Raw genomic sequence first — 27,239 nt, forward strand, 5'->3', positions numbered from 1 at the left:
TTGCAAATTGTTTACCAAAAAATTATAGAAACTATAGCTTGTAATAGTGATTATATTAACTGTAACTTTACAAGGACTCCTTACAATTTTGTTTTTAAACTTAAATTGAATTTTTAAATTAATTTTATTGGTATATTTTAGGTATACAATATAATGACATTCATCATTGGAAATTTGCACCTTTATATAATCTCTCTTGGTTCTTATTTTTCCACATTCCCCTGCCCTCCCTTCAACCCCTCCATCCCTACCTATTTACTAAGACTTTGTTCCCATTTTTTAGTTTTCTCATATTAATACATTCCCTTCTTTCATTTTCCCTACCCTCCCATTTCCCCTTTCCCTTTGCCCTTTTCTTCCTATTTCACATTATCTATTATAGCTTTTAGTCCTTATTTACACTTTCACTTTCTCACATTAGAGAAACTATTAGATATTTACACATGTGTGTCCTATTTATTTCACTTAAGAATATCACCTCAATGTGCATCCATGTAGCTATATATGCCCCTAATTTCTCATTTTTAATGGCTGAGTAGTACTCCATTTTATTAGAAAACCACATTTTCTTTATCCAGACTCCAGGTGATAGGCAATTGGGCTACTTCCAAGTTTTAGCTATTACAAATTGTGCTGCTATGTACATGGGTGAACATATATCACTGTGGTATGATTCTTTTAATTCTTTGGGGAAGATACCCATCAAGGGACTAGCTGGGTCAAATGGGACCTCTAATCTTAGTTTTTTGAGGTATCTCCATACTGATTTCCACAGTGTTTGCACCAGTCTACACTCCCAGAAGCAGTTGAGCAGGGTTCCTTTTTGCCCACAACTGTGCCAGCATTTGTTATTGGTTGATTTCATGACATCAGCCATTCTTTCTGGGGTGAGGTGGAATCTCAGCTTGTTTTCATTTGCATCTCTTGAATGACCAGTGATGTTGAACATTTTTTTCCTATGTTTATTTGCTATTTCTACTTCTTTGTCTGAGAAATGTCTATTTATTTCAGGTGCCCATTTTTAGACTGGGTCTTTATAGTTGAGAGGTCTGATATTTTTATGTTCTATATATTTTGTGGACAGATTTATAGATTCTAGATAGAAGACCTTTGTCTGAGCAACAGCAGGTGAAAATTTTTTTGCACATTGTGAGTTGTCTCTCCACACTGTTGGTGGTTTCTCTTGCTGTGCAGAAGCTTTTTAATATGAAGAGACCCCACTTGTTGATTGTTTGTATTAGTTCACGGGTAACTGAGATTTTGTTCATAAAATCTTTTCCTGCACCAATGTCTTCAAGATTTCTACCTAACCTCTGTTGCAGCTGGTTCAGCGTTTCTGTTTCAACATTTAGATCTTTAAGCCATTTCGATTTTAGTTTAGTGTATGGTAAGAGATATAGCTCTAGTTTTAATTTTTGTCAAGTTGAAACCCAATTTTTCCAGCACCATTTATTAAAGAGGTTATTTTTACTCCAGTGAGAGTGTTTGGCTTTTTTGTTGAAGATGAGGTGGCTCAGTGTGTCTGGAGTTGCTTCTGTATCTTCTAATCTGTTCCACTAGTCCTCAGGTCTCTTTTTTTGCCAATACTGTGCTGTTTTCAATCACAGTAGCTTTGTAGTATAGTTTGAAATTGGAGGTTGTGATACCTCCTTCCATGTCTCGGTTGCCTAGAATTGTTTTTGCTATTCTAGGTCTCTTCTTTTTCCAAATAAATTTTTGGATTATTTTCTCAAGGTCCATGAAGTATGTTGCTGGAATTTCAATTGGGATTGCATTGAAATTATATATAGCACTTTGGTCAGAATGGTCATTTTCACTGTATTAATTCTTCCAACCCAGGAGCAAGCAATGTCTTTCCATTTTCTAATATCATCTTCAATCTCTCTTTTCAGAGTGCTATAGTTTGCAGAGAAGAGGTCTTTGATTTGTTTTGTTAGGTTGATTTCTAGGTATTTCAATTTTTTTGGATGCTATTGTGAAAGGATTTGTTTGCCCCATTTCTCTCTCAATGAGTCTGTTGTTCGTGTAGAGGGAAGCTATTGATTTTTGTGTGTTGACCATGTATCCAGCTACTTTACTGAATTTGGTTACTAAGCCTAGAAGAATTTTGGTGGAGTTCTTTAGGTTTTCTATATAGAGTATCATGTCATCTGCAAATAATGAAAAGTTGAATTCTTCATTTCCTATCTTTATTCCATTTATTTTTTTCTCTTGTTTAATTGCACTTGCTAGTGTTTCTAAAACTATATGAAACAGGAGTGGTGATAGTGAACATCCTTGTCTTGTTCTTGATTTTAGTGTGAAGGTTTTTGGGTTTTGAACATTTAGTATGATATTGGCTGTTAGTTATTCACAGATGGCATTTATCAGATTGAGGTAGAAACCATCTATTTCAATTTTTGTAGGGTTTTTATCATAAATGCATGTTGGATTTTGTCAAATGCTTTTTCTGCACCCATTGAGATGATTATATGGTTTTTGTTCTTGGCTCTATTTATATAGTGTATTACATTGATTGATTTGCATATGTTGGTCCATCCCTGCATCCCTGGGATGAATCCCACTTGGTCAGGGTGTATGACCTTTTTGATGATTTTCTGCATTCTATTTGCCAGTATTGTATTAAGGATTTTTGCATCTATGTTCATTAGTGAGATTGGCCTATAGTTCTCTTTTTCAATGGGGTCTTTCTCTGCTTTGGGGATGAAGGTCATGCTTGTTTCCAGGATGGAATTCTGGAGTATTGCTTCCCTTTCAATTTCATTGAAGTGTTGTAACAGCAGTGGCAGTAGTTCCTCTATAAATGTCTCATGGAATTCAACAGTCAAGCCATCAGGACCCAGGTTTTCCTTAGTTGCTAAGTTTTTAGTTACATTTTCAGTTTCATTGATTGATATTGGGTCATTTAGAATTTTTAGGTCTTCTTGGTTCAATTTTGGTACTTCATATATATCTAGGAATCTGTCCATTTCTTCTGTGTTTTCCCTCTTATTGGCATATAGGTTCTTGAAGTAGGTATTGATGATCTTCTGGATTTCTGCCTGGTCCATTGTAATTTCATCCTTTTCATTCCTAATTGCATGGATATGGGCCTGTTCTTTCCTTTTTCTAATAAGGTTGGCTAAGGATGAGTTAATTTTGTTTATTCTTTCAAAGATCCAACTCTTTGTTTCATTGATTTTTTTGTGTTGTTCGCTTAGTCTCCATTGCATTGATTTCTGCTCTTATCTTTATAATTTCCTCACTGGTATGATTTGAGTTTGTTCTGCTCTTCTTTTGCTAGAAGCTTGAGGTTCAGCATCAGGTTAATTGAGCTCACTCTGTTTTCCTAATATGAGTATTCACTGCTATGAATTTCCCTCATAAGACTACTTTCATTGTATCCCATAGATTCTGCTATGTTGTATTGGCATTGTCATTTAATTGAAGGTAGTGTCTGATTTCTTCAATTTCCTCTGTGATCCATTGGTTATTCAGAAGTGTGTTATGCAGTTTCCATGTGTTTATGAAATTTTTGCAGTTTCTTTTGCTATTGATCTCCAATTTCATCTCACTATGTTCTGATAATATAAAGGGGATAATTTTAATTCCTTTGCACTTACTTAAACATGTTCTATGAGCAAGTATGTGGTCTATTTTGGAAAATGATCCATGTGAAGCTGAAAAGAATGTGTATTTGGATTTTGTGGGGTGGAACACTCTGTAAACATCTGTTAAGTTCATTTGTTCAAGAGTTTGATTGATCCTAGTATTTTGTTGCTTATCTTTTGTGTATATCATCTATCTATTTGTGACAGTGGGGTATTGAGTTCACCTACTACTATTGCATTAGTGCTTATATGATTTTTCATGTCTCTTAGTATTTGTTTTATATAGTTTGGGCACACTAGTATTTGGTGCATAGATATTTATGATTGTTATCTCTTCTTCTTGGATTCTTCTCTTTACAAGGATCTGGTGTCCTTCTTCGTCTCTCTTAATCTGTGTTGGTTTGAAATCTACTTGATCTGCAAAGAGGATAGCTACTCCTGCTTTTTTTCAGGCTCCCATCACATGGAGTATTGTTTTCCACCCTTTAACTTTCAGTCCATGATTTGCTTTTTGAATTAAGTGTGTTTCTTGTATGCAGCATATTGTTGGATCTTGCTTCTTGACCTACTCTGCCAGTCTATTTCATTTTATTGGTGAATTGAGACAGTTAACATTGATGGTTATAACTGATATGTATTGACTTATCATTTTCATGACTTTTTCTTTTTGTTGGATTCTCCCCAATTGCATTTAATTTCTTGTCATGCCTGATGGATTCATTCTGCTGGGCTTCCTGGTGTTGTGATCCTGCTTATCTTTTTCTAGATTATTGCCTCAGATTATTTGGAGTGGTGGTTTGGTATTCATGAAGTTCCTAAGGTGCTCTTTGTCACAAAAGTATCTTATTTATTGATCAATTTTGAAAGATAGTTTTTCAGGGTACATCAATCTGGGTTGAAGTTTGTTCTCCTTTAGGGCTTGAAATACATTACTCCATGCTCTTCTTGCCTTGAGGGTTTGAGCTGAGAACTCTGCTGTGATTTGGATGGGCTTTCCTTTCTATGTGACTTGTTCCTTTCTCTAACTGCTTATTCAATTTTGTTCTTCTGTTGGGTTTCTGGAATCTTAACTATTATACGCCTATGTGTAGATATTTTTTGATCAAGGTTAGTTGGAGTCCTATATGGCTCACTTATCTGTATGTCAAGTTCTTTTCCCCTGCTTAGGAAATTTTCTGCCCTTTATGTCACCTCCACTCTCTCCTTTTTCTTCATTGGATCTGATCAGTCTTATGCTATTCTTCTTTGTATCGTCTAGCAGCTGCTGGATTGATTTCTTGTGGTCCCTTACTATTTTAAAGAAATTTTTCTTTTCCTCATCACTAATTGCAATCTTATCATCTATATCTGAAATTCTGTCCTCACATTATCACATTGGTTCATTCTGCTGCATAAACTTCCAGTGGAGTTTTTAATCTCCAGGAATTCTGTTTGCATCTGTTTTATGGATTCCTTTTGTTCCCTATGTTGGGATTCCATCATGTTCCTCAGATTCTCTATTTTTTTTAACTGTGTCCTCTCTAGATTTATTAATCATGTCTTGCACTATGGCCACAATCTCTGCTGTTATCTGAGAAATTATTTCTGATTTCATTTTTTCCAGATCCTCTTTTGTTGCCAGTTCAGGGAGTCTAAGTGGCTGAGTATCAGACTTTTCCATCCCTTTTTCCTTTGGAGTTGCTTTAAGTCATCTGGAAGTCTAGTTTTGAGACTTGTTTACATGTCTTCTCATTTCATGTATGGGGAGGTTGTGCTGCTGGCACTCCCATGGCTCACCTCCTTGGCACTGGGGGCAATGGTACAGCAGCATGGAAGGTTTCTCCTCTGCACTGGGGCAGTCCTGCTCCTGGGTGCTGGGGGCAGTGGGGCAGCAGCCTGTAATGCTCCTCCTCAGCACTCTTTTTATTTATTTATTTATTTGGTACCAGAGATCAAACTTGGGACCTTACACTTTTGCGACACAAGGCAGAACCACTGAACTAAATCCCCAGCCTTAAATTGAATTTTAAATAATATAACTGATATTTTAGAATAGAAGTAAGTTAACTTTTTGTGGAAATGGACCCAGAATTTGAGTCTATCAGTGGCTCAATCAACTCTACTGAAACGTGCTTAACACATGGTTAGAGTAGAGAAAAATCTTTTGCACTTCAACTAACCTTCTTATACTTTCTTATCATCATCTAAGAATGAGGCAGGGGCCACGGATTTAGCTCAGTGGCACTGTGCCTGCCTTGCAAGCACAAGGTCTTGAGTTTGATCCTGAGTATCAAAAAAAAAAAAAAAAAAGGATGAGACAAATAATGAGGCCAAATATTTAGATAATTTGGAATTGCCTTTGCTTTTTAAATATATTTTCTAATTCAATGCATTGTCAATGTAAAGAGTGGTATGAATTGAAAGCAAGAAATGAAACTTCTCTGAGTTTGTCAGAACATGGATTAAAAATAGGTAGACTTCATTCAAAAAGAAGTTTGAAAATCAGTTTTATGTAATATTATCATGTGTGGGTGCAATATTGTATTTCACATATAGTTTATCAGGTATAGCATATTATTTAGGACAAAATGTGTGATTTCATGACAATACTCATAAAATACTTACTTAAATATCAATGTTACAGAGTTACCCAAATCATCACGGTTTGGAAAAATAGCACAAGCTTTGGTTTTATACATATCTGAATATTAAATATGGTTCTGCCACATACTTTTTTTCTGACGTTTACCAAATTCTTTAATGTTTTGAAGACTATATCAGAAAAAATTTAGCTCATGACACTTGCATAATAAATGAAGATAAAACATGAGCGGTGACTCAGTCCAGTCAATACGTGTAACAATTATTGATTGACTATTGTACACCAGATCCAAGAACAACTCTGCTATTTATCAGGACAATAGCAGTATGGAATTCAGAGTCAATGCACTGACAATAATATATCTCTGGATATAACTGCTACAAAGGTAGGTAAATAAAAGTGATAATAGTGCTGGTATTAATACAAAATTGGAGGCTATTACATAAAACACAATAAAATTAACAATTCCAAAATAAGATTTCATAGCAACTATACCACCTACTTCTGGGGACTCCTTTGCTACTAACAATGGGACCACTGAAACATTCTTTGGAGTAACTGGCAGGTGAGTCTAACAAATAAAATTATGTTGAGAAAGTTAAGTTCTCAATTCTCAAATAAAATAATTCAGAGTTAGATGTTTGTAGAAGAGAAACATCAAAAGAAAGCAATAGAGAAATGAGTTAATACAGCAAAGATGTCATCCATTTATATGTCCTGTGCAGCTGGAATTGATTTGGTCCAGAAATATCTTAAAAGGTAATATGTAAGTCCACCATATCTTTCACACAGACTTCCTTCTTTCTGGATTGAAAGTAGCAACTAGGAGTAGAAGAAAGTCAGTGCTTATAGAATGGAGAGGAACAAGAAGAAAAAAATATAATTAGAAGAGGAAGTAGTCCTTATCTACCTAGCCTAAAAGCATCTAAACTTACCTAAACTCAAAATATACCATAAAGAAAACTGAAAATGATCTATCTATGTGTATTCATCTGATAACTCTAGTAAAAGATTGCAGGGCCTTCATACATTCATTGTTATTTCAGTCAGTTAACCTTTATTAAGGTTAAATGTGCTACTATGTGCGAGGTATGTAAGCTTTTCCTGATTCAGATATGACGCATGACCCTAAAGGAATTCCATTGCCTGCTAGGAAAGAACAAGAAAAAATACTCATAATAAAATGAGTGCTGTGATATGTTCTACCAAAGCTCAATGTAAGGAATTTTGATAACCCTCACTAGAGTTATAGAAATAAGGAAGATTTTAATAAACATTTACTGAACTCCTATTATATTCAAGGAAGATAGACTTTCCACTGAAAATAGTAACAGTTCTTACACTATAGAATGTTATATGTATGAGGGAAATTTTAAAGCATTGGTATATTTTATTTCACAGATAGGTATAAACCACGTATTCATAGAAGAGAATATCTTCCTTGTATCTCCATTGGACATTATTTGGAGTCATTCCATAATTCCGGTCTCTCGGAAATGAACTTGGCTCCATTTTTCAATGATATTTTTCAAATGCAATATTTAGAACTAAATGTGGCAGACTTTTATGTCCCCACATGCAAAAGGTACAAAGGTACATAATGGTGCTAAACTGACAGCAGTCCAGCGATCAAACTAGGGCACTGTGTTTTATTTTCCCTTCTGTGAGCATTAGCTATGAATGAGAAAAGGAGTACCGTCTTCTAATACTCAAAAGGCTTTAGGAAATAATTTTTAAATGTAAGAAATTTTAAGGATTCTAAAAACAAGTGCAAGTAGACTCTTACTGTCCTTTTTCTTAAGGAATTAAATTCACTTTATGGAACAACCTATTTTTTCCTTTCCTTAAGACCTCATTAAACCAACAGACTCAACAGGACACATCCCATTGCTGCTACCCCACTAACCTCCCCTCACAGTCTAATGCTCTGCTTCTCCCTGCTCTTGTATCACACAGATGCCATCCTCTCTGGCACTATTTCTAAGAATCAGCCTCAAATCTCCAGCCTAGAAATAGTTGCTGATGTCCTGAGGCTTTGGCAGGGTTTTTTCCCTCCATTTAAATAAAACATTATCGGATCTTTGTCCTTAGAAACTCCTGGACTCAAGCAGATGCTGCTATCTTGGTATCATGCTCAGAAAGAGGAAAAGAATTCTGCAGCTTTCTTCACTGCCTTAGGTGAGGCTTTACTTCTCTGGTTGCTCTCCCTCTTTGTCTTGGGTGAACTGACTTACACTGCTCTAAGTTTCCCTGTGTTCTCTTTTGTTTGCTGTGATCAGTCAGATTTGCAAAATCTCCAAAATTCATTAGATAAGAAAAATTCCATTTTGCTGGCTCTTTTCATAGCTAAAAATGGACTTTCTTTGCCCTCATAGTGTCACTTGCCTACCTGCAAAGCATATCAATACCAGACATATACCAATAGGCTGGCATCTGCATGGTAATTTGAGCAATAAATGAATTGGGGAAAATTGATTCCAGATCAAACAAACAGTGGCATAAAAAGCTAATATTGTATTTGGCTAAACTTTTAGTTGGGAAATGTACCGATGAGAAGTGAGATTCTCATTCTAGCCTTCTGCAGTCAGGATGTTCCCTGGGCTATCACACACATCCTGAGAACCACAGAGCAACATTGAAAAATTGTTAGGTCCAGCAGACAAGAATTAAGATCTAGAAGTAATTTCAAACAATTTTTTAGTAGGATAAATTGAAAGAAATAAAAATGTTGAATCTGGAAAAGTCTCAAAGAAGACGCAATGGCTGTCTTCAGATCTTGAAAGTTTTGAGTTGGGAAGAAGAATTCAAATTATTTGGTGTCCTTGGGGAAATTAACTCTGTCTCCAAATAAAGAAGGTTTTCTATTAAGTAGAAATATGTGGCTCAAGAGTGCTTGAGTTCCTAGATATTGAAGACATGTTGTGGAGCTTCAGGGTTTAAATAGTTGTGATGATTTCTAGATGGCCTTTACATGGTTGGTGGTGGAATTTTGTAATCTTGTTTCTAAGCAATGAGATGTCCTGATGAGCTTACCACAATATCTAAATTACATCCCTTATGCAGCTACAAAAACTACTGTTACCAGGACTCCTACTAAAATCCTCCAGAGTTAGATGTGAAGACTAGGACACAGTAGTTTATAGGGCAAAAACAAGGAATATTGACACAAAGTGGAGAAGTGATAGGAAGGAGCACAGTGGGCAACTGGAGCCTGAGCTCAGAAGGAATACCTAACAGTTTAAAATCCAGTCCTCAGACATCCTGCTTGTGTAAAGGAACTGGTGTATTTGTGCTCCACTGTTGGCAGTCACTCTAGTGTGATGCTAATTCAGTGATATGCCTGTCTGCTATATGGAGGAAGCCAGAAAGCTATCCAGAGGACTGAAAGACAGCTCAGGCATTAATAGACAGATACTGGCAGATATGAGACATGTAAACCTCTGACACAGTGACATCTGAGAGATATGGGCTAGGCACTGGCAAGCTTTCCATTTCAGCTCTTCTGTATCCTCCCTCTAAAAGTCTCAGACTCTAACTTTCAGAATGCATACGATACTGAAATAGGAGCTAAGGTCAACCTAAGTCTCACTAGGATCATAGTTTTCTTGAATGAATTCTTTCTCTACTCAGATTTAGTAAGTCACATATAGAGTTGTGTGTCAGAATTACCAAGTATTTGCACACCGAGGAAAGATGACCAAAAAGGGAATTAAACAATTCTAGAACTTTGAGAGTATCTTGTCATAAATACTGGAGTTCTTAAATCACTCAATGTTCTTTATTTTTCTTTCAAAGTACATATTAAAATAGAAAAAAGATAAATTTTTGTGGTTTCAAAGATCAAAGAAATGAACAATAATTTGGTATCTCTGTCTTTCTGTCTCTTTCACACACACACACACACACACACACACACACACACACATGCACACATAGACATGCACAAGAGTTTACCTGAGAAAAAGTTAAAGGTGAATTAAAATGAGTTCAACGAAATCAAATGTAGTTACATATAAGAAATCAGCCTGAATCTAAACCCAATAAAAAAACAAACTATAAGCAGTAAAATATTTCTACTGAGGTCAGAATATGGCCATAAAATTTTATTTGGAATTGTGATTCAAAGAAAACAGATGGTAAATTTCCTATTTTTAAATATGTGTACTTCTGAATGTCTGGCAAATATGTTAGCCTGTAGAGGTTGCCAAGATCACCCTTGCGAGAAAAATTCCACGGGAAGAATAGCATGTACAGTCTCCCATTTGAGTAAGAGGATGTAAGCATGTACTTATATAATCATAACTACTCCAATATAGAGATGGAATTTGTAAAAAATTATTAAACTCTGTCTCCTATATTTTTCCATTAAGTTTATTGGTACATTTTAGGTATACAATACAGTTACATTCATCATTAGGATCTTGTAACTTTACATGATATATCTTGGTTCTTATTTTTTCCCCATTCCCCTGCCCTCCCTTCACCTCCTCCACCCATAAAGAATGAGAAACTAGAGATATTTATAGCTAAGTGGATGCACATTGAGGCAATACTCTTAAGTGAAATACATAAGACACACATGCGTAAATACTGAATAGCTTTGCTGGTGTGAAAAGCTAAAAGTGTAAATAAGGATCAAAGTGTATAATTAATATTGTGAAGTAGGAATAAAAGGTCTAAAGGAGTAGGGGAAGTGGGAGGCATAGGGGAAAGGAAAGAAGGGAAAAGATAAAATATGAGAAAAGGAAAAAATGGAAACAAAGTCTCTGTCTCCTATTTTTATTTTGAGACAAATTGGTTCAAGTGAGATTTTTTAAACATTTGAGCATAAATTGCCTCAACCTCTAAATAATTAAGATTTATTTTCTAACAATGACGTAGTCGTATATAACATGATAGATGTTAAAAGTACTATTTTATGACCATTTAATCATCTGACACTTAAGGATTCATTCCTGTCCTGTTTAAGCTTTGCCATTTGTCCCAAAATATAACCTTTATAGAAAAATTCTCTAAAATCTTCTGTTGCATTTAATTGCCAGGCTCCATCACTTATCTTTGATCTAGAAGAGTTCTTCAGTCCTAGGCTTCCATTATCATGGTATTCTTGGAGAACACAAACTATTTACACTGTAAACTTTCTCTCAATTTAGATTTGTCTAAAGCAATCTCATTAGAATTAGGTAATACCTTCTGGAAAAAATATGATAGTAATAATAGTATGTTCTGATTTGTCTGGGTAACACTACACCTCAAAGTATTACATTACTGATGGATAATAATAACTTTGGCCACTTGAATAAAAGGAATGTGTCCATGTTATTCTAAGTTTACTTTCCTATAAAAAATAAAAATGTTTCATGGGAAGTTTTATGAGATCATATAAATATCTCATTTTTCATCAGAGTATTTTAAGTATTGATGGCTCTATGGTCTTATAAATTCCTTTTATTCCATGAGTCTTAATTCAGCATTTTCATTTTAGTGTGATGCTGATATGTACCCCAATTTGGCCAGTGGAAGTCCCTTTAAGTGGGCATGTATTATCTTTATATGTTGTCATCATTTTACTTTCCAGTATGATTTGCAGCTTATTTTTTATTGCTTTAGCCTTAGAATCAGTCACTTCTCCAAGGGCCCCTGATTCTGTTTAGTAGAAAGTGATATTTAGTAACCCTGATATGGGGCCGGGTATTTAGCTCATGCACCATGCCTACCTGTCAAGCACAAGGTCCTAAGTTCGATCCCTGGTACTGAAAACAGAAAAAAAAAGAAAAGAAAAGGAAAGAGAAAAAAAGAAAAGAAACCCTGATATGGGGACCAGGCATATTTTTTAATATTGAGTATCAGAGTTCACAGGTCCTTACAGTGACAGGTCTAGAAACATTTATTTACACCAACACACACAAATCTTAGATTTACATCTAATCTATTCTATCTATAGATCTATATTTTGCAAACAACAAATTTATTTCAATACTTTATCTTTTAATTCAACTACAGAGTTTATCACAGTTTTATCCCTTTTCCCATTTGAAACATTTATCCAACAATAAGAAACTAAGCTTCCATTACAACTAATACAACACTTTTTGTTAAATACTTTATATGTAACTAGTACTTCTACAGGAATCATCTTTGCTTATGTGAATGCTGGATACCTCCTCCCCTATATTCTGGCTCTTGCCTCAACCAGCACCTTCTCCCGACTAATTATGTACCTAATACTCTCCTTCTTGGTCTCTTCAACTCACATCAAGAAACCTCCCTCTCCCTGAAGATGCCATTTTGCTTTGGATCTGACAAATGAAATGGACCTTACAAGACCCTTTTACTTCATTAAGATGCCTTTCTCACTTAGACCCATCTAATGATTTTAGACAATCAATGAGGAAGAAAGATCAAGAAAGAGGAGATAAAAGGAACAAAAACTAAGAAACTCATAGCCAGGCATGGTGGTGCATGCCTGTAATAACTGCACTGGGGAGGCTGAGCCAGGAGGATCACCATGAGCTCGAGGTGAGCCTGGGTTACATACAGAGTTCAAGGCTAGCCTGAAATAAGTGAGATCCTGTCCAAAAAAAAAAAAAAAAAAAAAAAAAGAAACTAAGAAACTCAATTATAATTGCATCTAGAGAGGCAAGAGCATTCAATTATGAGAGAGGGATTTTTGTTTTTAGTATATATCCTTTCCTTTATGGTATCCTATATTACCTTTAATTTTTTGTAAATAAAAATTTCTATGATGTCCTATATTACTTTTCCAGTTTGAAAGTTATGTTGGGTTTGATGAGTAAATAAATGTGCAAATGTAATCTAGAGAGTTTAAATGATGAGTAGCAATCACTCTGAGTATACAGTTATAGAATTATGTTCTTACATTCTTGTTTTAATCAGTCATGGCAGGTGGAGGCTTTGTGTGGGAACTCTAAGAGCGTACTGGTGAAATACCATGTCTTCCAGATCAGTCACACTTGATGCTGGTGCAAAGCCTACTGTAAATTTTCAAGGATACACCAAATATGAGATAGTGTTTTAACTGAATTGGGAGCACTAAAATCATCTAGCTTACACAATCCACATAACAATGATTTAACATAGGTAAAGCAGATGACTCAATTCTCAGGTGTTCAAGTCAATTGGGACGAGAAAACAAACATAATTTCTCAGCAATGACAGACACACAGCTCTCTAGAGTCTAAATGGTCTACCTCTTTAGTGCTTTAAAACCTTAGCAGGCTACTCAGACCCTTAATATGTTATTACTAGTCTGTAAAAAATTAAAAATTGCAACAAATAAGAAACTGCCAAAACCAAAGATCAAAATTCCTAAGAGATATCTGCTTTAGAAGCAAAAACTGTATAAATATTCATGTTTTATAAAGCAATCAAGATGTTGATGTTAATATTAGAGCAATAACTTTAATTGTATTTCAGCAAACGGATGCCAATTAGGAAACAAATTATCTCATAGAAGCATGTCTTGCACACAATTTTACCCTGAAGGTAAGCTAAGGGCTATGCCAGCTTCCTGAATTTTAATGCACAAGTGAACACCTCCAAAATTAATAAAATTTTAAAAAGCATTTAAAGGGCTTTAAATTATGCCAAAAAATAAATGACATCTGCCTTGCAAGTATAAAGGTAAAGAATTTTCTGTCATAGACAAAAAAAGAAAATCATTTGCAATGGAAGGGTAGCTTCTAAATAAAGAAGGTCCACTGAGGCTGCTCCTTACTGATGGATTTGTGATCCCAAGTCATGTCTGATAAAAGTTCGCGGAATTGTAAATTGCCGTGCAAGCCTCAATTGAACTTTCTCAACTCTTTAGAGCTTCACAGTCTTGAGAATAACAAGCTTTTATTTCAGATTTCTCAGAGCCTACCTAGGAAATTCTGATATAAAGATCCAACAAGATAAGAGATAGGCATCAAAAGACAGCTGTTCAAAGGGATTCTGGATAGGTTAAGAAATTACTGATTTTTCATGGTTTCTAAAAACCCTAATGTATCTTAACTCTGCTATAATACCTCCCAGAAGTGGAGGCTTATATGGTACAGTAGGCTCTTTTCTCTGAACTCATGCTGTAGAATTAGTCTATATAATAGAGCTTTTGAGTATCCAAAGAACTAGTCACAACTTTGAGTTTTCTTTTTATTGCCATGGCAAGTTGTGCTTCCTGACATTGCTGATGGGTGATGGGTGATCTCATGGGAATACCTTATTTTTGTAAGCATTTCTGTGTTTTTAGTGGAATCAGAATTAGCCCGCACCATAGTGATATCTGGAAATTCACATGTTAGCTGGGAACTTTCTGGTTCCCTGAGTTTTATGTACAATTTCTGAAACATCAATATCCACTAAATAGAGAAATCTAAAGCCTCCCATACAATGAGGTTAGTACCTGCTGATTCTTCCGTTTCTGTGTCTCTACTTTGGAACTTGTTATATAGAGCCAAACTCAAAGCCCATGCCTTTCTCTAGTTCTGATATGCAATTCACTCACATTATTTCCATGAAAGGAGTAGATATTACTGTCCTAATCTTAGGTTTTGCATATCCAAATCTAATTAAAAATCTCATCTTACACATTCCTATGTTCTAATGACCTTGCCAAAATCTCTCCAATTAGGAGTTGCACTTATATATTCCCAAGTCCTGTGATGGCAAACCTTTTAGAGCTTTCAGTGAAAACAAACAGCCCCCTGTGACATGCATGCCTGCCACAGGTTAGCCATTATGGCCCTAGTCCCTTTCCTATTTTGTCTTTCACATTGTGCTATTTAACCCCACCTACACTCTAGGAAAACAACAAAAAAAATCTCATTATCTGTTTTATATTTTTGATCTTCAAATTGTAATGTTAATTTTAACCTTCAGAGGTTTTCTCTTTCCCCAAAAATAAGACGTTGCCAGAAAATAATCAGCTTGAAAACTAAAGGAACTACTTTGTAAGGCAGGTAAGACAAGGATAGGCTGATTTGGGTTGTCATTTTTTATTTCTGCTTTTTAAGGTTGATTGTTTTCCAGCTAGGACTTAGTTTTGGGGAAACAGTGTCTATTACATTTCAGGTGGTAAAAAGAAAAATGGTTTTTGGTGGTGGTTCATGTCTGTGATCCAAGCACAATAGGTGGCTGAAGCAGGAGGATCACAAGTTGGAGACTAACCCAGGCAACTTACTAACTCACCCAGAATAAAAATAAAAAGTAGAATAAGGGCTGGGGTTTGCACTCAGTATAAAAGTCCTAGTCAGAAACTTGAGTACGAGAAGGAAAGGGAAGGGAAGGGAAGGGAAGGGAAGGGAAGGGAAAGGAAGGGAAGGGAAGGGAGGGGAGGGTAGGGGAAGAAAGAGGGAAGGAAGGAAAGATGGAGAGAAGGAAAAGAACAAGAGAGGAAAAAGAAAGAAAGAAAGGAAGAAAAAGTATTTTCTTTACTTCATCTCATCTGTGGAAATACATATGTCAACTGGTCTATAATAAGCTACTAGCTGATGGTGAGGCTGTAATGCTGGAAGAATGAATACCTAAAGTAATATATTTGCTAAATAGTTTTTGTAGCAGGGTGAATTTTACAATCTATTTGCCCCAAATTTACAGAACAGTGAGATAATAGTTTACCTTGTTTCTTGATCTCCTGGGAGTCCAGGTAATATATATTTTTGCCTAATCTACCCAGGTTTCTTCTGAAATCTTAGTGGATAGCCCCATAACTTTTGTCTTCTGCCTACCAAGAAAACCAGCACCATATGGATGATGTTAAGGTCTGCCACCAGCTAAAGCAGTAGCCCATTGATCCATGGCTTCAGGAGCCTCTGAGTGCCTGGATGCCTGAACATAGGGATTTCAGTCCAAGGGCCTCTGAGTGAACAAAACACCCTTGGGGTCTTTCCTCAAAGGAGTCTTTCAAAGGGAGTTTGTCTTTTTATTTTTTGGACCTGTGATGGGTGGGTTGTTGCTAACTCCTGAAATGCCCTAAAGCCTTCTTTTCTGCTGCCTTTATGAAAAATACTTACCTTCCTTTTAATGGATCAATCTTTTTAGAAACCACACTTTCCTTGCCCCCAATTTTATGTGCTCCTGCTTCTCACTATATATCTGGCCTAAAACATTCAGGAGTAGCCATGTTATAGCCTGGCATGCTTGGCTGCCTACAAACTTCCTACATCATATTAATTGATGCACCACCTTTAAATTCAGCCTCACAAAAAAATGTTAGGACATAGACAAAATGTAAAGAAGTTTTTTGACAGAATGTGACATACATGACCTCTAGTTCAATTCCTAGTCAAGCATTCATTCCCATCTGAAAACTCTTGAGCCAGGTCGATACTGTCCATATTCCCATCAACATTCTGGTGTTCGGAATTCCAACCAGCTATCAATCTCTGCTTACAGTATTTCAGGGCTTCTCTAGCCCACACCTCCAAACTTTTTTAAACTCCTCCATCAAACCAATTCCAAGCAAAGGGCTCTAAATTGCACAGTCTGATACAGGGCCAACAATGACCCCATTCTAGGTATCAAGTTTCTGTACTAGTATCTTTCCTATCACTGAGACAAAATACCAAACACTTACAACTTAATGAGGAGAGGTTTATTTTTCTCACAATTTCAAAGGCTCCCAAGTAAAACAAAACAGCGCAGTAAAAAGGCCTGGCAGAGGAAAGCCAGTCAACCCATGGCAAGAAGGGCCAGAGAGAGGGATATACCCTTCAAAGACATGCCCTCAGTGTCACGCCTCCTTCAAGTAGGCCCCAAGTCATACCAGCTTATGCAACTATGAACTTATCAATGGATTGATCCACTGGTAAATACAATGCCCTCACAAACCAATGACCTTCCAGAAGTTTCACTTCCTAAACACATGAGACTTTTAAGGGACATTTTAGATCTAAACCATAACAATTTAGAAACACTAATCTATACTGGAAATTAGAAGTTACAAACGTGACACTGGCCCAAGATTAGTTAACCTCCAAGTTAGGATTTTCATATCACATGAGAAAGTGAAGTCTACTGCTGAAGCCACTGAACAATGACTATGGTGCAAATAGTGATGGAGGAATGGAAGTTGTTCATACTAAAATTATGGGATGAAAACAAATGCTGGGATGTGCACCCCCCATACCCATATTACTGTAATTCTATGTAGTTGTATAAATAACTTTTGCTTTGTTACAGATCTTTGTTACAAATTTCTCCCTTAAGGGATGGATCAACCATTATTACCACTGATACATTGTTTGAGATATGAACTTATGTCCAAGAAGTGAGCTAAATTAGAAGTAAAAACCAGTCTGTATCAGTCTTCCACCCTCATGGTGTTTTCCAGCCTGAGTTCATGAGTAGGACTTAACTTGGTTCCAAATTAGTTTTGAAGACATTTGTTCTGTAGAAGACTTGCACTTCAAATGGATCCTTGCAAATAAATCCTCAGGAGGGTTTCAAATTGCTAAAAAAAAAAGGAAATCCAATCTGCTATAGGATGAAAATATATGAAGGCCCCAGTTCTATTTCAGTTTGCCATAATTGCACACATACTGGACATGACAGTAATTCCATGAGCTGTTCAAGCATATTATAAGGAGATACCTGCCGAGCTGTGAGCTCATTCCTCTACTGACACATCTCTTGAACAGTGACCTGTCTGCAACTCACTCAGATTTATGTCCTTGAAAGTATAACTAAGATTTTCACCAAGATTTTTGCCTATACTAATTAGAAATTATTTGGAGGCTTTAAAATTAGACCTACATTTCCAAGTCTGAGAACCTGTTTTCTTGAAGATAGTCAACTGCCAACTACTCTCTCAAACAGGCTCCCTCTGATGCATAAAATTGAATGTACCTCCATGCTTAGTACTTATATTTAGTTAATTGTGGGTGCAATCAGCCAATTGAGGATACAATTAGACAATGCAATTAGCTGCTGTGGTCCAAATTATTGGAGAGAGGCAAAAACAGGAGGCTAGTCAAGGCCTCTTTAAATATGCAAGTCTGTGGATGAAATCTCTGATGAAAGTCATTCAAATGAATATATCCATGCAGTCAAAGAGAAAATAGGAAAATCGCATAAGCTAAAACTTATTTGTAGAACAGTAGGAGAATAACAGTATTACTTCACAAGCATATGTGTATACATTTTTATAGTTTACAAATCTGCTGTCAAAGCCATTCTGTCATAAGCTTATTTTATCTAAAACATGTCCACTTAAACTATAAAATAGAAATTGCATTGTACAATTTTGAAGCAAAGAAAAATATGCCTCCTTCTAGCATATGTTATCTAAAAGAGGTCAAATGTCTCGATTTCTGCTACAATTTTACAATCTTGTACAGAAAAAAGAAAAGGAAAAGAACTAGCATTGACGGATCATCTCCATTTTCCAAAGACTCCAGTGATAGCTGACAAGTGATATCCCATTTAATCCATGTAATAACTCCATGCAGGAGATGTTTCTCCTTTTACAGATAAAGCACCACGAGCCATGGTAAAGGTAAAGTTAACAATTTGACAAAACCCCACACCACTGGAAAAGGAAAAGAGGAGGTGTCACTGACCTAAAAATTCCTCTCTTCAAAATTATGATCTTCCATAGGTCTGGTTTATTATCTGAAAATCTGAATAACACAAAATCTAATGTCAGAAAACAGTTTGAAGCTGAGTTTCAACTCCAGGAAAATGTCAATCACCTAATAAATGTTCATTTAAGACATTTAGAAAGAGTTCTTTATTCTGTGAGAGATCATGGGGATAATGAATGACACTTTAATAGCTGCTATTTTATTATATAGATCTTCATAATTTTATATATACTTCACTTTGCTATGATTCCTTCAAATATTGGAAAGAAAACTCTTTAGATGATTTACTAGTAAGTTCTTATATAGAATTATAATTTTGAGTTATCTCTTTGTTTCAACATTTAATTAAATTCTGTTTTAGAAATTCACCAAAATGGTAAAAAAAGGGAAAAGATAAATGGTCATATGGAATTCAATACCTTTTAATTACAGGAATCCTTTCACTTTGTAATATCAGTATAACAATTCCTTAATTAAATTGAATTATTTCTTTCAAAATTGACTTAATTAATGATTCAATTTATATTAGATTGATTTTATAATCCAATTTTAAATATAATAGTAAAGTTTAGGGTTTCTTAAAAAAGAGACTTTTAAGAACTATTAAAATCTGAACTTCTTTGAAATGGAAGTTTATATGGAAAAAATGGTTTTAGTTAAGACACTCAAAATTTTACTACTCTATTTTGTTTAAGGAAAATGCAATAATTTTATATTATAATTAATTTTACAGTTTTTAAAATTCAATTATTTCCTGAATGAGCTATTAAACTTATTTCCTGATGTAAAGGAGTGAACTGAAAGGCTTAGAAAAGAATGGCTCTAGGATATTTAATGGACTTTTAGTCTGTTAATGAATCCTCAACATTCGCTGCTTGTCAGTTTCTCAGAAATGCTCACATTAAGCCAGCCTTCCATTCTGCATGACCTTAGGCCCAGGTTACATGTAAGAACCTTTGTGTCAAAGATCTTTTACAATAATAGTTCACTAAATAGTTATGTGAAGAGAGGAGTTAAATCTCTTCCTTAGTTTCACACAGATTCTCCTTCAAGAATCATATGTTGAATGTCTATTGCAAATCAGTCTTTTAGAAATCTCACAGTTTAGCATACACCTGAAAATCTAGATATGTGTCTTGGAATACATTTAAAAAACTCTCTAGGAACCAAAATTGTGACAAAATGTCTAAAAAAGTCTATTCTTCTTTTAATGCACTCACTATGAAGGTCACACAGATATTAAAAGGAGGTATATATGTAGTTCATCACAAGTATGCGAAAATCAGAATAATTGCATAACATTGATTAATGTGCCATTTAGTCATTAATCATTCCTGTGTTAGTTTCATATTGCTGCTGTAACAAATTACCACAAACAGAGTGGCTTACAATAACACATTTACTATTTTACAGTTCTCATATTCATCTAAAATAGGTGGTCAGACTCATTCCTTCTGGAGGCTTGAAGGAGGAATATGTCCCTGTATTCTCCAACTTCTAGTGACTGCCTATGTTCCTTGGATCATACCCTAAACAACTCCAACCTTACTTTCTCTTCTTCATCTCTGACCTCGTGTTCCTTCTTAGAAGGACCCTTGTGATTTCACCAGGCTGGTCTAGATGATCTGCATTAATTTCTCCAACTCAAAATCCTTAATCATTCACATTTTGAAATCCACACTGAGAGATTTTAGCAATTAGCTAATGGACATCTTTGTGGGGAACATTATTCAGCTTACCAAAATCCCATATACAATTCATGGCACATGATTTACCCTTTCTTTATGTGGAACAGAAAAGAGGGTAAAATATTTTCTCAGTCCTTTTCTATCACTTCTCTTAATTGCTTTGCATAGAATTGACAAAACTGGACCTGTATATGATTTTGCTGATACACACACACACACACACACACACACACACACACTTTTATTTTCTGTGCTGGAGAAATGGCAGTCTATTTTAAAGTTTAGCATTCTCTTGATCTATCAGGGAGGATAGATAGATTTATGAGTAAAAAACATTGATAGCATTTTAATACCTCAAAGGTCACTCCCCATGATAAAATATGCACCAATAAAAGAAGAACGTGAAAGTAAATTTCCACCCTTCCATACTTTGTTATCTGTAGCTCTCCAGAACAACTTCAACTCTCTATTAGCTTACAGGATTAATGGTTTGAAGCCCTGATTTAATTTACTTTGTGTTTTGACTCTTCCTTTCCCTTACCAATCCCACATCTTCACATCTTCTGGAGACTTGGAGACAGAAAGAGAGAGAGAGAGAGAGAGAGAGAGAGAGAGAGAGAGAGAGAGAGAGGCAGGGAGAAGAGTCAGAGACAGAAACAGAAACAGAAACAGAAACAAACAGATAAGAGCCAACTTATTTCTTCTGTCTCTTGCCTTGCTAACCAAAACATGCTGTCTTTTGGAGCCCTTATGTGGAGATTTTCCTCCATGCCTTACAAAACAGTTACATTCAGTAGTAAAATCTAATTATTCACAGTTGCTCTTCAACCCAAAATTTGTACTATGGTTTAGAATAGCCACCACACCCAATGGAATTATTTTTTCCCCTTCCTTAGGATTGGAACTACTGCAAGGCTTAAAGTAGACAAATAGAAGTCAAAACCTAAACTTTGTTTCCAGAAAAGCAGACTAGAAAACATGGTTTTAAATCTGTAACAAAATGGGCATACAATCTTTTTCTCCTGACTTAAAACTCGAATGCAGACCATAGCAGGCTACTTTCACAAATGTGCCTGAAGATAAGCAAAGCAGGAGAGAAAAAAGCTGCACTGGACATGCTTAGCTCCTTTGCCCAAAGGTACTGATCAGTGAATCATTCTGTTCCCCAGGGAAACAGTGAGTGGTAAATTGTAAGAATGGGGAATTACAATTTCATGGAGAATTAAGTGAAAATAGACCTTGTTTTGGAAATAATACAGGTTGGGAATTAAGAGTTTTCCTCTAAGGGGGAAATTTTCTTTCCAAAGGAGAAATTATTGCTTATAGGACTGGAGATTCTCTCCAGTCCTATAAGCAATAATTTCTTTCAAAGACAATTCTAACTAAACATTTTTAAATTGTTATATTGCTAAGGAGGAAAGCGTAGTGAAAGAAGGAAACAGGAAACATGACAATGTAGAACATGGAGATATTTGGAAGCTTAACTTTTGCAAAGGGGTCAACATAGTTTAGTTCAGTCAACAGAATGAAAGAAATAACATTTAAACCAGCTAATAGATCCAGGTTGGGCTATATATTCCTTAAGAGGAAATACTAAGGCTTATTCCATATGTACATCTAACTTTGAGAAGAGCTACGTACACTTAGTATGCATGTTATACCTGCTGATTAGTTGTCCTTGGGTACTGAATTCAACTTTTGCCATCTCAGTTCCAACTATATGTCATATATATCTCACAATTTTATATATACTCACACAATTAGATAATTATATCCTCACACTATATATATATATAGACATGCATAGATACACAGAGTATAATCAAAAGGTTTATCATCTCTAAAAATTTATGACTTGAAGTGACTCTCTCCTTTTGCATTCTTAAGCAGATCCTGCAACAAATTCTTTTACCTTATTATGTATATTTTTCTGACAGTTTTTAAAATAGCCTTAACCTCATTAACAAGTTCCCAATGAGTCTTTTAATATGGCACTTTAATGTTCGAATTCTCTGTAAGTTCAAGGGGAGAAAATGTGTCTGAAGGAAACCCCAGACTGGGTTTCAGGTATGCTTAATCCTGTCTACATGAGAAGCAATAGCTAGATAATTTCAAAAGCATACGCCTTTAGGATTCAAGCTGTTAATGTTTGCAAACCAGACAACCACCCTTAATACCACTGCTGCTTTATTGACACAAACTCTATGCTTCCCACAGCTTGTAATTGAATCCCCCCACTGCTTAATTGGAAATAGAATAACTCCACAACCAGATTTGAAACATCTTCTGAAGCTGGTAGGAACATCAGCACTCCCTTTTAAAAATAAAAATTATATCATTAACTGAGTTAAGTGAAGATTGGTGTTCTGGTGAATATGTGGAAATGAGTGCACCCCAGGACTGTCTGAACACAGGGCAATTAGGGATGTCTTCTGTCTTACAGTATCTACACATGGCCTCCCTCCTCACCAAAGCATAAAGGCTAAATCTGGCTTTGCTTCTTCCTTGAAAAATCCTAATGTTTGCACTATTCTCATCCTTTAAAATCTTTTTCTTTTCAATGGATTCATATCCTTTGATCCAGAAACATATTCAAACTCCCATTCAGCAAATAATTTTTGAGTTCTTGTTAAAAGCCAGGTACTGATCTATGCATGAGAGATAAGTAACGTAGAATACAAAGTAAGAAGAAAAAAATCACATTTAAAAATTATTTATAAAATATATAAAATATCTAATATATCTTAATTCTATGAAACTAGAGAAAATGAATAAATCTTCAACTATAAAGTCATCCCTCAGTATCCAAGGCTACTTGGTTCCAGGACTCCTGCAGAAACTAAAACCCACAGATGCTCAAATATCTTATATAAAATGGTATAGTACTTCCATGGAGCATACCCACACTCTCCTGAGACTTTATATCATCTCTAGATTACTTAAAATACTCAATATAATATGAGTCTTATGTATATAGTTGTTGTACTGTATTGTTTGAAAAAATGGTGACAAGAAAAAAAATCTGCACATGTTCAATACAAGCACAATTATTTTCCAAGTTGGTTGAATGTAAGGATACAAAATCCATGACTAGAGAGGGCCAACTCTATTCCTAATGATTTCCATGGGTAATCATTAAAGTATTGATTATAGTAATAAATTTAAAACAAACTAAATGATTATATAAGGGAATGGATAAAATAACCTATAATATCTATGCTAAATATTAGTTTCACAGTGATATAATAATTTCAAAACACAATTAATATCATGCAAGTATATAAGAAGAGGAGTATGGTAAAAATTTATATATATATATATTTTTACAGAAAGATGATGGATCACAATACATCAAAATATTCAGAAGGCTTATCTATAAGTATTGAAATTTGTTATAATTTTCCTCTAATAATTCCTTTTAATAGGAATTACGTTATACTCTAAGAAAATATGTTTGTTTTAAAATTATATTTTAAGATGGTTTTGTTCACAAGATGTATGCCACTGGCATACATCAGGTTTCCCTAGGGTTTATCTCTCCCATTCTTCATAAGGCCAGTTGAATCGTGCATTTGATTCTGAGGGTTTTCTGAAATCAGGCCACTTGATTTCATATCCTGCCTCAGGCATTTATTAAGCACATAAACATGAAGAAACTATTAATATGTGCAACAAAATTTCTTTATTAGTGAGAAAGCACTGTTATCCCCATTATACATACAAGGAAAATAATTGTGGCATTTATTATCTTTCAAGAGTTTAATAGATTATCTGAACTTTTAATAAGAGCTAAAGTTGATTGAGTATTTTCTGTTTCCTGGTTTCTCTCTTCTCATTTTATGTCTTTCTTCACTTACTAGTCCCTTCCCTCATCTGGTATTCTTACCTGGATAAGCTTTCCCATTTCATGGGCATGTCAATGTCAAGCCCCGGATGCTTTGTGCTAAGACCTTACATAGAAAGTTTGCAGATGTAAGGCATGGAGGCAACACTGACTCCTCAGCATGGCGACAGAGCTTTTGCAGCTTCTGGTCTCCACCTGGTTCCTCCTCACCCTCGCCCTGCTCATCCCTCTGTGCCTGAATTACAGTTCCAATGTTCTTTCAGCTGCAAAATCATTCCTACCTCATGGCATTTACTATTGCTCTGTCTTCTTCTTGAGGTACCCTTCTCCCTACCACCTAATTCTTCTACCTTCACAAGTGCCAGGCCCAAGGCTATCTTCTTGGAGACACTTTCACTGAAAATGTTATTTGAAATACAGGGAGATGTGCCTCATTATCCTGTTTTGTTTTCAATAACTCTGTAATTGTTAACTTAGATCATAATATTTGGGGGGAAGCAGTCATGCTAGAGATTCAGCTAGTGGTTGTTAATTAATTAATAACTTGATTGGCACTCCAGTCAGAAGTCTTTTTCAGAATCTCTGGAAGTCTTTTTCTCCATTTAATAAGCAATGGAGTTGGAGCACCCAGAACAAATTACTGCTCTCTCCAAGACAGACTATTTTACAACATAAAACTGCCCTAAAATGAAGACTCTGCTGCTGATCACTTGAGACTGAGCAACTCTGCTCAGTAAAGCAACATGTGTGGTATTATACTCAAGATGCATAGGGTAGAAGAATGAGTCTCTGCTGCAAGAAACGCATGTAAATTTGAAACCATGATACTATGAGAAGAAGAGTCTTTCAAACTGTGCTCTGAAGAGTATGAAAGAGAATTACATATAGAAAGGGTGGAAGGAATCTCCAACTTTTCAGAGGAAGACTAGAATGTGCATATGTCCTGGGCCAGAGGAAGAGGGATGCACAAGGGGATAAGGACCAAAAAACAAAATTGTTCCCTCTATAGTCACATGATTCTCATACTTCTAACATTACATGTGCATGTTTTCTCTATATTAAGCAATCCTCAAATTCTATGCAGTCACTGAGTGTCCAACAATTTAATGCAATTCTACCAATACCCGGAGATAATATCAAATCTCATAAGTTAAGGACTCAGTCCTATAAGATGTTTGTCAGTTCAGACATCAAATGGAAGTCCAGGAGTCATCTGTATGTTTGGCTCTAAATCAAAAATTTCTACATTAATCATTATCTAGAATGGCTCACAGAACTCAGGAAAATTGTTTACTGATTAGGTTATCAGTTTATTTTTAGAAACAACAAGAACAGCCAGATAGAAAGGAGGCATAGAGTGAGATATGGAGAAAGAGGTGCAAAGCCCAATGTCCTTCCAGTTATCCTCCCTTGCAGCATCTCCAAATGTCCACCAATCTGGAAGCTCTTACAAACCTGTCATTTGGGGTTTGATGGAGGCTTCATTACACAGGCATAATTGATGAAGTCACTGACCACTGGTAAGCAACTCAAACTTGATAAGGCTGAGAGTTCCACCTTCTTGTGTTTTCCATCATGGTGACAAAATACCTAACATAAGAAAAGAAAAGACTTGCTTTGGCACAAGGTTTCAGTGTGTGGTCACTTGACCCCATTGTTCCCAGTCCTGTGGTGAGGGGAGCACATGACAGAGCAAAGCCACTCACCTCTTGGTTGCTGGGAAGCAGGGGGAGAAGGACTAGGAACAAAATATACCCATGCAGAGCAATGCCCACAGTGACCTACTTCTTCCAACTACCACCCCTTCCTAAAGTTTCTACGGCATCCCAATAGCACCACCAAATGGGGATGAAGCCTTCAACACATGAGCTCACAATCGACACATGAACTTTAAGGGACATTCCATATACAAACCTCAATACCACTAATCACATGGTTGGTTTTCCTGGCAATAAGTTTACAGGAGCCTCCAACAACCAGTCATTTCATCAGTATACACTAGGATGCTTATCACCTTGGATGCCCAGCAGTTTTAGGAGCTATGTGTCAGAAATTGAGGCCAAAGACCAAAAACATATATTTATGCATTCTTGTTTCAAGGATTAATACTGCCCTTAAACCTGAGTAAGAGGGATCCTGCCTTGAGTCTTATGAGGATGAAAAAAAAAATTATTCTTTTTTTTTTTTTTTTTTGGTACCAGGGATCAAACTCGGAACTTGCGCTTGCGAGGCAGGCAGCGGAACCACTGAGCTAAATCTCCGACCAAAAAAATTATTCTTATTTGTCTAAGAATTTACTAGTTTTAGCACCAAAATTCTAACATACAGGGAAGCCTTTGTTCTGGGATAACCAAAAACTTAGGTCATTCCACCTGAATTTTAGAGGACTGCTACTGTGATCCTCCTCCAGCTGACTTCTCTCAATGCATCAGAATACAACAACACCAAGAAGACAAATCTGTCTGAAGCTTCCCCTGCCTGGACCTTGCTCCAGGTAACTGGTATCACATGATTCCCTTCCCTGAAGGTCCACACTTGCTTTCAGCTACCCTGCAAGGCTCTGGCCCATGCCTAGTATTCTGAGGATGGACTACACCATCACTGTATTCATGTTCCATCTGAGAAACAGCAAAAGGGCATCTGTCTGTGGGAGTTGTAGACAGTACTTGGAAATGCAGTCTGGGATTCCATACCAATCCATGTGGTGAAAGATAAAACAGTGTCACAGAGTTAGAGTGAGATAAAACACAGATAATTATTTAGGGCCTGGAGACTGGCTATTCCCATATCACCACATATGAAGCCTGAAATTTTTAAACTACTCCAAACTTTCTAAGTTGTTATAAAGCTATAGATTTCATAAGACAAAGTATAATTTATAAATATATATCTATGTATATATTATATCATTAGCTTGCTTCATACCTTTTATATATTTATACCTGTGGTACA

General features: G+C 35.8%; 1 long non-coding RNA gene across 3 annotated transcripts in view; it reads right to left on the bottom strand.

The window, feature by feature from the left end:
* The window catches only part of LOC147830658 (uncharacterized), a 172,457-nt gene that overhangs the window by 11,546 nt on the left and 133,672 nt on the right, over positions 1-27,239 (bottom strand). The window contains exons 6-7 of one of the 3 annotated variants that reach the window (XR_015449030.1): positions 25,743-25,877; positions 11,294-17,623 (exon numbers count right to left, since the gene is read on the bottom strand). This is a non-coding gene — a long non-coding RNA (uncharacterized LOC147830658). Of the gene's footprint in view, positions 1-11,293; positions 17,624-18,480; positions 18,792-25,742; positions 25,878-27,239 lie in introns of those variants that run through there. The other 2 variants (XR_015449031.1, XR_015449029.1) reach the window with 2 other exon arrangements.

Source organism: Heterocephalus glaber, unplaced genomic scaffold, assembly GCF_053883595.1.
Source record: "Heterocephalus glaber isolate CG9 unplaced genomic scaffold, H.glaber_assembly_v1.0 deba00000071, whole genome shotgun sequence".
Classification (NCBI taxonomy): Eukaryota; Metazoa; Chordata; class Mammalia; order Rodentia; family Bathyergidae; genus Heterocephalus; species Heterocephalus glaber.